Source organism: Triticum urartu, chromosome 3, assembly GCF_003073215.2.
Source record: "Triticum urartu cultivar G1812 chromosome 3, Tu2.1, whole genome shotgun sequence".
In the NCBI taxonomy this organism is placed as follows: Eukaryota; Viridiplantae; Streptophyta; class Magnoliopsida; order Poales; family Poaceae; genus Triticum; species Triticum urartu.
In genome coordinates this window covers 183253432-183264202 of record NC_053024.1, presented here as the reverse complement: position 1 = coordinate 183264202, position 10771 = coordinate 183253432, and positions in this window count along the sequence as shown.

Below are 10771 nucleotides of genomic sequence, written 5' to 3'. Positions count from 1 at the left end.
TGGGTGCCAGGCCTGCTGCTGGAGCAACACCAGATGTTATGAACGTCTGGCAGAGCAAAGCTGATGACTACTCGATAGTTCAGTGTGCCATGCTTTACGGCTTAGAATCGGGACTTCAACGACGTTTTGAACGTCATGGAGCATATGAGATGTTCCAGGAGTTGAAGTTAATATTTCAAGCAAATGCCCGGATTGAGAGATATGAAGTCTCCAATAAGTTCTATAGCTGCAAGATGGAGGAGAACAGTTCTGTCAGTGAGCATATACTCAAAATGTCTGGGTATAATAATCACTTGATTCAGATGGGAGTTAATCTTCCAGATGATTGCGTCATTGACAGAATTCTCCAATCACTGCCACCGAGCTACAAGAGCTTCTGATGAACTATAATATGCAAGGGATGAACAAGACTATTCCCGAGCTCTTCGCAATGCTGAAAGCTGCGGAGGTAGAAATCAAGAAGGAGCATCAAGTGTTGATGGTTAACAAGACCACTAGTTTCAAGAAAAAGGGCAAAGGGAAGAAGAAGGGGAACTTCAAGAAGAACGGCAAGCAAGTTGCTGCTCAGGAGAAGAAACCCAAGTCTGGACCTAAGCCTGAAACTGAGTGCTTCTACTGCAAGCAGACTGGTCACTGGAAGCGGAACTGCCCCAAGTACTTGGCGGATAAGAAGGATGGCAAGGTGAACAAAGGTATATGTGATATACATGTTATTGATGTGTACCTTACTAGAGCTCGTAGTAGCACCTGGGTATTTGATACTGGTTCAGTTGCTAATATTTGCAACTCGAAACAGGGACTACGGATTAAGCGAACACTGGCAAAGGACGAGGTGACGATGCGCGTGGGAAACGGTTCCAAAGTCGATATGATTGCGGTCGGCACGCTACCTCTACATCTACCTTCGGGATTAACATTAGACCTAAATAATTGTTATTTGGTGCCAGCGTTGAGCATGAACATTATATCTGGATCTTGTTTGATGCGAGACGGTTATTCATTTAAATCAGAGAATAATGGTTGTTCTATTTATATGAGTAATATCTTTTATGGTCATGCACCTTTGAAGAGTGGTCTATTTTTGATGAATCTCGATAGTAGTAACACACATATTCATAATGTTGAAGCCAAAAGATGCAGAGTTGATAATGATAGTGCAACTTATTTGTGGCACTGCCGTTTAGGTCATATCGGTATAAAGCGCATGAAGAAACTCCATACTGATGGACTTTTGGAACCACTTGATTATGAATCACTTGGTACTTGCGAACCGTGCCTCATGGGAAAGATGACTAAAACGCCGTTCTCCGGTGCTATGGAGAGAGCAATAGATTTATTGGAAATCATACATACCGATGTATGTGGTCTGATGAATATTGAGGCTCGTGGCGGATATCGTTATTTTCTCACCTTCACAGATGACTTAAGCAGATATGGGTATATCTACTTAATGAAACACAAGTCTGAAACATTTGAAAAGTTCAAAGAATTTCAAAGCGAAGTTGAAAATCATCGTAACAAGAAAATAAAGTTTCTACGATCTGATCATGGAGGAGAATATTTGAGTTACGAGTTTGGTGTACATTTGAAACAATGCAGAATAGTTTCGCAACTCACGCCACCCAGAACACCACAGCGTAATGGTGTGTCCGAACGTCGTAATCGTACTTTACTAGATATGGTGCGATCTATGATGTCTCTTACTGATTTACTGCTATCGTTTTGGGGTTATGCTTTAGAGACGGCCGCATTCACGTTAAATAGGGCACCATCAAAATCCGTTGAGACGACGCCTTATGAACTATGGTTTGGCAAGAAACCAAAGTTGTCGTTTCTTAAAGTTTGGGGTTGCGATGCTTATGTGAAAAAGCTTCAACCTGATAAGCTCGAGCCCAAATCGGAGAAATGTGTATTCATAGGATACCCAAAGGAGACTGTTGGGTACACCTTCTATCACAGATCCGAAGGCAAGACATTCGTTGCTAAGAATGGATCCTTTCTAGAGAAGGAGTTTCTCTCGAAAGAAGTGAGTGGGGGGAAAGTAGAACTTGACGGGGTAACTGTACCTGCTCCTTTATTGGAAAGTAGTACATCACAGAAAACTGTTTCTGCGACACCTATACCAATTAGTGAGGAAGCTAATGATGATGATCATGAAACTTCAGGACAAGATACTACTGAACCTCGTAGATCAACCAGAGCGAGATCCGCACCAGAGTGGTACGGTAGTCCTGTTCTGGAAATCATGCTACTAGATCATGATGAACCTACGAACTATGAAGAAGCGATGGTGAGCCCAGATTCCGCAAAATGGCTTGAAGCCATGAAATCTGATATGGGATCCATGTATGAGAACAAAGTATGGACTTTGGTTGACTTGCCCGATGATCGGCAAGCAATTGAGAATAAATGGATCTTCAAGAAGAAGACTGACGCTGATGGTAATGTTACTGTCTACAAAGCTCGACTTGTCGCAAAAGGTTTTCGACAAGTTCAAGGGGTTGACTACGATGAGACTTTCTCACCCGTAGCGATGCTTAAGTCTGTCCGAATCATGTTAGCAATTGCCGCATTTTATGATTATGAAATTTGGCAGATGGATGTCAAAACTGCATTCCTGAATGGATTTCTGGAAGAAGAGTTGTATATGATGCAACCGGAAGGTTTTGTCGATCCAAAGGGAGCTAACAAAGTATGCAAGCTCCAGCGATCCATTTATGGACTGGTGCAAGCCTCTCGGAGTTGGAATAAACGCTTTGATAGTGTGATCAAAGCATTTGGTTTTATACAGACTTTCGGAGAAGCCTGTATTTACAAGAAAGTGAGTGGGAGCTCTGTAGCATTTCTGATATTATATGTGGATGACATATTACTAATTGGAAATGATATAGAATTTCTGGATAGCATAAAGGGATACTTGAATAAGAGTTTTTCAATGAAAGACCTCGGTGAAGCTGCTTACATATTAGGCAATAAAGATCTATAGAAATAGATCAAGGCGCTTAATTGGACTTTCACAAAGCACATACCTTGACAAGATTTTGAAGAAGTTCAAAATGGATCAAGCAAAGAAAGGGTTCTTGCCTGTGTTACAAGGTGTGAAGTTGAGTCAGACTCAATGCCCGACCACTGCAGAAGATAGAGAGAAAATGAAAGATGTTCCCTATGCTTCAGCAATAGGCTCTATCATGTATGCAATGCTGTGTAGCAGACCTGATGTGTGCCTTGCTATAAGCTTAGCAGGGAGGTACCAAAGTAATCCAGGAGTGGATCACTGGACAGTGGTCAAGAACATCCTGAAATACCTGAAAAGGACTAAGGATATGTTTCTCGTATTATGGAAGTGAAAAAAGGTTCGTCGTAAAGGGTTACGCCGATGCAAGTTTTGACACTAATCTAGATGACTCTAAGTCTCGGTCTAGATACATATTGAAAGTGGGAGCAATTAGCTAGAGTAGCTCCATGCAGAGCATTGTTGACATAGAAATTTGCAAAATACATGCGGATCTGAATGTGGCAGACCCGTTGACTAAGATTCTCTCACAAGCAAAACATGATCACACCTTAGTACTCCTTGGGTGTTAATCACATAGCGATGTGAACTAGATTACTGAATCTAGTAAACCCTTTGGGTGTTGGTCACATGGCGATGTGAACTATGGGTGTTAATCACATGATGATGTGAACTATCGATGTTAATCACATGGATGTGAACTAGATTATTGACTCTAGTGCAAGTGGGAGACTGAAGGAAATATTCCCTAGAGGCAATAATAAAGTTATTATTTATTTCCTTATATCATGATAAATGTTTATTATTCATGCTAGAATTGTATTAACCGGAAACATAATACATGTGTGAATACATAGACAAACAAAGTGTCACTAGTATGCCTCTACTTGACTAGCTCGTTAATCAAAGATGGTTATGTTTCCTAACCATAAACAAAGAGTTGTTATTTGATTAACGGGATCACATCATTAAGTGAATGATCTGATTGACATGACCCATTCCATTAGCTTAGCACCCGGTCGTTTAGTGAGTTGCTATTACTTTCTTCATAACTTATACATGTTCCTATGACTATGAGATTATGCAACTCCGTTTACCGGAGGAACACTTTGTGTGCTTACCAAACGTCACAACGTAACTGGGTGATTATAAAGGTGCTCTAACAGGTGTCTCCAAGGTACTTGTTGGTTGGAGATTTCGAGATTAGGATTTGTTCACTCCGATTGTCGGAGAGTTATCTCTGGCCTTCTCGGTATATGCAACATCACTATAATGCCTTGCAAGCATGGCAACTAATGAGTTAGTTGCGGGATATGTATTACAGAACGAGTAAAGAGACTTTGCCGGTAACGAATTGAACTAGGTATTGAGATATCAACGATCGAATCTCGGGCAAGTAACATACCGATGACAAAAAAACAACGTATGTTGTTATGCGGTTTGACCGATAAAGATCTTCATAGAATATGTAGGAGCCAATATGAGCATCCAGGTTCCGCTATTGGTTATTGACCGGTAACATGTCTCGTTCATGTCTACATAGTTCTCGAACCCGTAGGGTCCGCACGCTTAAAATTCGGTGACGATCGATATTATGAGTTTATGTGTTTTGATGTACCGAAGTTTGTTCGGAGTCCCGGATGTGATCACGGACATGACGAGGAGTCTTGAAATGGTCGAGACGTAAAGATTGATATATTGGAAGCCTATGTTTGGATATCGGAAGTGTTCCGGGTGAAATCAGGATTTTACCGGAGTACTAGGAGGTTACCGGAACCCCCCCGGGAGCTATATGGGCCATAGTGGGCCTTAGTAGAAAAGAGAAGAGGCAGCCCCTACATGGGCCGCGCGCCCCTCCCCTCCCTTGGTCCGAATAGGACAAGGAGAGGGGGCGCCCCTCTCTCTCTATTCCCCCCTCCGCGAATCCTATTCCAACTAGGATTGGGGGGAATCCTACTCCCAGAGGGAGTAGGACTCTCCTGGCGCGCCTCTCCTAGGCCGGCCGCACCCCCCCTTTAGTCCTTTATATACGGAGGCAGGGGCACCCCAGAGACACAAGTTGATCCACGTGATCTTATTCTTAGCCGTGTGCGGCGCCCCCAGCCACCATAGTCCTCGATAATATTGTAGCGGTGCTTAGGCGAAGCCCTGCAGCAGTAGTACATCAAGATCGTCACCACGCCGTCGTGCTGACGGAACTCTTCCCCGACACTTTGCTGGATCGGAGTCCGGGGATCGTCATCGAGCTGAACGTGTGCTAAAACTCGGAGGTGTCGTAGTTTCGGTGCTTGATCGGTCGGGCCGTGAAGACGTACGACTACATCAACCAAACGCTTTCGTTGTCGATCTACAAAGGGTACGTAGATCACACACTCCTCTCGTTGCTATGCATCACCATGATCTTGCGTGTGCGTAGGAAAATTTTGAAATTACTATCTTGCCAGACATGTTGGCAAGGCACACTTCAGGTGCGGTACACAGCATAGCATGCTGTAGAGAGCCTATGATAAAAGCATAGGGGACGACCTTCGTCCTTCCTCTTTCTTCTGCCGTGGTCGAGCTTTAAGTCTTAACTTCATACCTTACAACTCAGGCAAGAACTCCTTCTTTGACTGATCCATCTTGAACACCTTTAAGATCATGTCAAGGTATGTGCTCATTTGAAAGTACCATTAAGCGTTTTGATCTATCCTTATAGATCTTGATGCTCAATGTTCAAGTAGCTTAATCCAGGCTTTCCATTGAAAAACACTTTCCAAATAACCCTATATGCTTTCCAGAAATTCTACGTCATTTCTGATCAACAATATGTCAACAACATATATTTATCAGAAATTCTATAGTGCTCCCACTAACTTCTTTGGAAATACAAGTTTCTCATAAACTTTGTATAAACCCAAAATCTTTGATCATCATCAAAGCATACATTCCAACTCCGAGATGCTTACTCCAGTCCCTAGAAGGATTGCTGGAGCTTTGCATACTTATTAGCATCTTTCAGGATTGACAAAACCTTCCGGTTGTATCACATACAACCTTTCCTCAAGAAAATCGTCGAGGAAACAATGTTTTGACATCCTATCTGCAAGATTTCATAAATAATGCAGTAATCACTAATATAATTCCAACAGACTCTTAGCATCGCTACGAGTGAGAAAGTCTCATCGTAGTCAACTCTTTGAACTTGTCGGAAAACATCTTAACGACAAGTCGAGCTTTCTTAATGGTGACATTTACCATCATTGTCCGTCTTCCTTTTAAAATCCATCTGCACTCAACAGCCTTATGACCATCGAGTTGTTCTGTCAAAGTCTACACTTTGTTTCCATACATGGATCCTCTCTCGGATTTTATGGCCTCGAGCCATTTATCGGAATCCGGGCCCACCATCGCTTCTCCATAGCTCGTAGGTTCATTGTTGTCTAGCAACATGACTTCCAAGACAGGATTACGTACCACTCTGAAGTAGTACGCATCCTTGTCATCCCACGAGGTTTGGTAGTGACTTGATCTGAAGTTTCATGATCACTATCATAAGCTTCCACTTCAATTGGTGTAGGTGCCACAGGAACAACTCCCTGTGCCCTGTCACACACTAGTTGAAGAGACGGTTCAATAACCTCATCAAGTCTCCACCATCCTCCCACTCAATTCTTTCGAGAGAAACTTTTCCTCGAGAAAGAACCCGATTCTAGAAACAATCCCTTATTGCTTTCGAATCTGAGACAGGAGGTATACCCAACTGTTTTGGGTGTCCTATGAAGATGCATTTATCCGCTTTGGGTTCGAGCTTATCAGCCTGAAACTTTTTCAAATAAGCGTCGCAGCCCCAAACTTTTAAGAAATGACAGCTTAGGTTTCCCTAAACCATAGTTCATACGGTGTCATCTCATCGGAATTATGTGGTGCCCTATTTAAAGTGAATGTGGTTGTCTTTAATGCCTAACCCATAAGCTATCGTGGTAATTCTATAAGAGACATCATGGTATGCATCATATCCAATAGGGTGCAGTTATGATGTTCGGACATCACACTACGGTGTTCCAGGCTGTATTAGTTGTGAAACAATTTCCACAATGTCTTAATTCTGTGCCAAACTCGTAATTCAGATATTCATCTCTATGATCATATCATAGATCTTTTATCCTCTTGTCACGACGATCTTTCAACTTCACCCTGAAATTACTTGAACCTTTCAATAATTCAGACTCGTGATTCATCAAGTAAATGTACTCAACATCTACTCAAACCATCTGTGAAGTAAGAACATAACGATGTCCACTACACGCCTCAGCACTCATTGGACTGCACACATCAAAATGTATTACTTCCAACAAGTTGCTTTCTAGTTCCATTTTACTGAAAAACGAGGCTTTCAGTCATCTTGCCCATGTGGTATGATTTGCATGTCTCAAGTGATTCAAAATCAAGTGAGTCCAAACGGTCCATTTGCGTGGAGTTTCTTCATGCATATACACCAATAGACATGGTTCGCATGTCTCAAACCTTTCAAAAATGAGTGAGCCCAAAGATCCATCAACATGGAGCTTCTTCATGCATTTTATACCGATATGACTTAAGTGGCAGTGCCACAAGTAGGTGGTATTATCATTATTATCTTTTGGCATGAACATGTGTATCACTACGATCGAGATTCAATAAACCATTCATTTCAGGTGTAAGACCATTTGAAGGTATTATTCAAATAAACAGAGTAACCATTATTCTCTTTAAATGAATAACCGTATTGCGATAGACATAATCCAATCATGTCTATGCTCAACGCAAACACCAAATAATAATTATTTAGGTTTTAATACCAATCTCGATGGTAGAGGGAGCGTGCGATGCTTGATCATATCAACCCTGGAAACACTTCCAACACATATCGTCAGCTCACCTTTAGCTAGTCTCCGTTTATTCCGTAGCCTTTTGTTTCGAGTTACTAACACTTAGCAACCGAACCGGTATCTAATACCCTGGTGCTACTAGGAGTACTAGTAAAGTACACATCAACACAATGTATATCCAATATACTTCTATCGACCTTGCCAGCCTTCTCATCTACCAAGTATCTAGGGTAATTCTGCTCCAGTGGCTATTCCCCTTATTACAGAAGCACTCAGTCTCAGGTTTGGGTTCAACCTTGGGTTTCTTCACTAGAGCAACAACTGAATTGCCGTTTCATGAAGTATCCCTTTGTTCCCTTGCCCTTCTTGAAACTAGTGGTTTCACCAACCATCAACAATTGATGCTCCTTCTTGATTTCTACTTTCGCGGTGTCAAACATCGCGAATATCTCAAGGATCATCATATATGTCCCTGATATATCATAGTTCATCACGAAGCTCTAGCAGCTTGGTGGTAATCACTTCGGAGAACCATCACTATTTCATCTGGAAGATCAACTCCCACTCGATTCAAGCGATTGTTGTACTTAGACAATCTGAGCACAAGCTCAACAATTGAGCTTTTCTCCCTTAGTTTGTAGGCTAAGAAAATCGTCGGAGGTCTTATACCTTTTGACGTGGGTACGAGCCTGAAATCCCAATTTCAGCCCTCAAAACATCTCATATGTTTTGCGACGTTTCAAAACCGTCTTCGGTGCCTCAATTCTAAACCGTTTAACTGAACTATCACGTAGTTATCAAAATGTGTATGTGAGATGTTCGCAACATCCACAGACGACGTTCGAGGTTCAGCACACTGAGCGGTGCATTAAGGACATAAGCCTTCTATGAAGCAATGAGGACAATCCTCAGTTTACGGACCTAGTCCGCATAATTGCTACTATCAACTTTCAACTAAATTTTCTCTAGGAACATATCTAAACAGTAGAACTGAAGCGCGAGCTACGACATAATTTGCGAAGACCTTTTGACTATGTTCAGGATAATTAAGTTCATCTTATGAACTCCCACTCAGATAGACATCCCTCTAGTCATCTAAGTGATTACATGATCCGAGTCAACTAGGCCGTGTCCGATCATCACGTGAGACGGACTAGTCATCATCGGTGAACATCTTCATGTTGATCGTATCTACCATACGACTCATGCTCGACCTTTCGGTCTCTTGTGTTCCGAGGCCATGTCTGTACATGCTAGGCTCGTCAAGTCAACCTAAGTGTTTCGCGCGTGTAAATCTGGCTTACACCCGTTGTATGTGAACGTAAGAATCTATCACACCCGATCATCACGTGGTGCTTCGAAACGACGAACTTTCGCAACGGTGCACAGTTAGGGGGAACACCTTCTTGAAATTTAAGTGAGGGATCATCTTATTTACTACCGTCGTTCTAAGCAAATAAGATGTATAAACATGATAAACATCACATGCAATCAAATAGTGACATGATATGGCCATCATCACTTTGCTCCTCTTGATCTCCATCTTCGGGGCTCCATGATCATCATCGTCACCGGCATGACACCATGATCTCCATCATCATGATCTCTATCATCGTGTCTTCATGAAGTTGTCTCGTCAACTATTACTTCTACTACTACAGCTAACGGTTAGCAATAAAGTAAAGTAATTACATGACATTTATGTTGACACGCAGGTCATAAATAAATAAAGACAACTCCTATGGCTCCTGCCGGTTGTCATACTCATCGACATGCAAGCCGTGATTCCTATTACAAGAACATGATCAATCTCATACATCACATATATCATTCATCACATTCTTCTTGGCCATATCACATCACATAGCATACCATGCAAAAACAAGTTAGACGTCCTCTAATTGTTGTTTGCATGTTTTACGTGGCTGCTATGGGTTTCTAGCAAGAACGTTTCTTACCTACGCAAGAACCACAACGTGATATGCCAATTGCTATTTACCCTTCATAAGGACCCTTTTCATCGAATCCGATCTGACTAAAGTGGGAGAGACAGACACCCGCTAGCCACCTTATGCAACTAGTGCATGTCAGTCGGTGGAACCAGTCTCACGTAAGAGTACGTGTAAGGTCGGTCCGGGCCTCTTCATCCCACAATACCGTCGAAACAAGATTGGACTAGTAACGGTAAGCATATTGAACAAAATCAACGCCCACGACTACTTTGTGTTCTACTCGTGCATAGAATCTACGCAATAGACCTAGCTCATGATGCCACTGTTGGGTAACGTAGCATAAATTCAAAATTTTCCTACGTGTCACCAAGATCTATCTATGGAGTCATCTAGCAACGAGGGAGGAGTGGATCTACATACCCTTGTAGATCGCGCGTGGAAGCGTTCAAGAGAACGGGGTTGATGGAGTCGTACTCGTCGTGATCCAAATCACCGATGATCCTAGCGCCGAACGGACGGCACCTCCGCGTTCAACACACGTACGGAGCAGCGACGTCTCCTCCTTCTTGATCCAGCAAGGGGGGAGGAGAGGTTGATGGAGATCCAGCAGCACGACGGCGTGGTGGTGGAAGTAGCGGGATTCCAACAGGGCTTCGCCAAGCGCTGCGGGAGGAGGGAGATGTGTCATGGGAGGGAGAGGGAGGCGCCAGGGCTTAGGTTGGGCTGCCCTCCCTTCCCCCCACTATATATAGGGCCAAGGGAGAGGGGGGAGGCGCAGCCTTGGCCCTTCCTCCAAGGAAGGGTGCGGCCAGGGAGGAGTCCCTCCTCCCCAAGGCACCTAGGAGGTGCCTTCCCCCTTTAGGACTCTTTCTTTCCCCATCTCTTGGCGCATGGGCCTCTTGGGGCTGGTGCCCTTGGCCCATATAGGCCAAGGCGCACCCCCTACAGCCCATGTG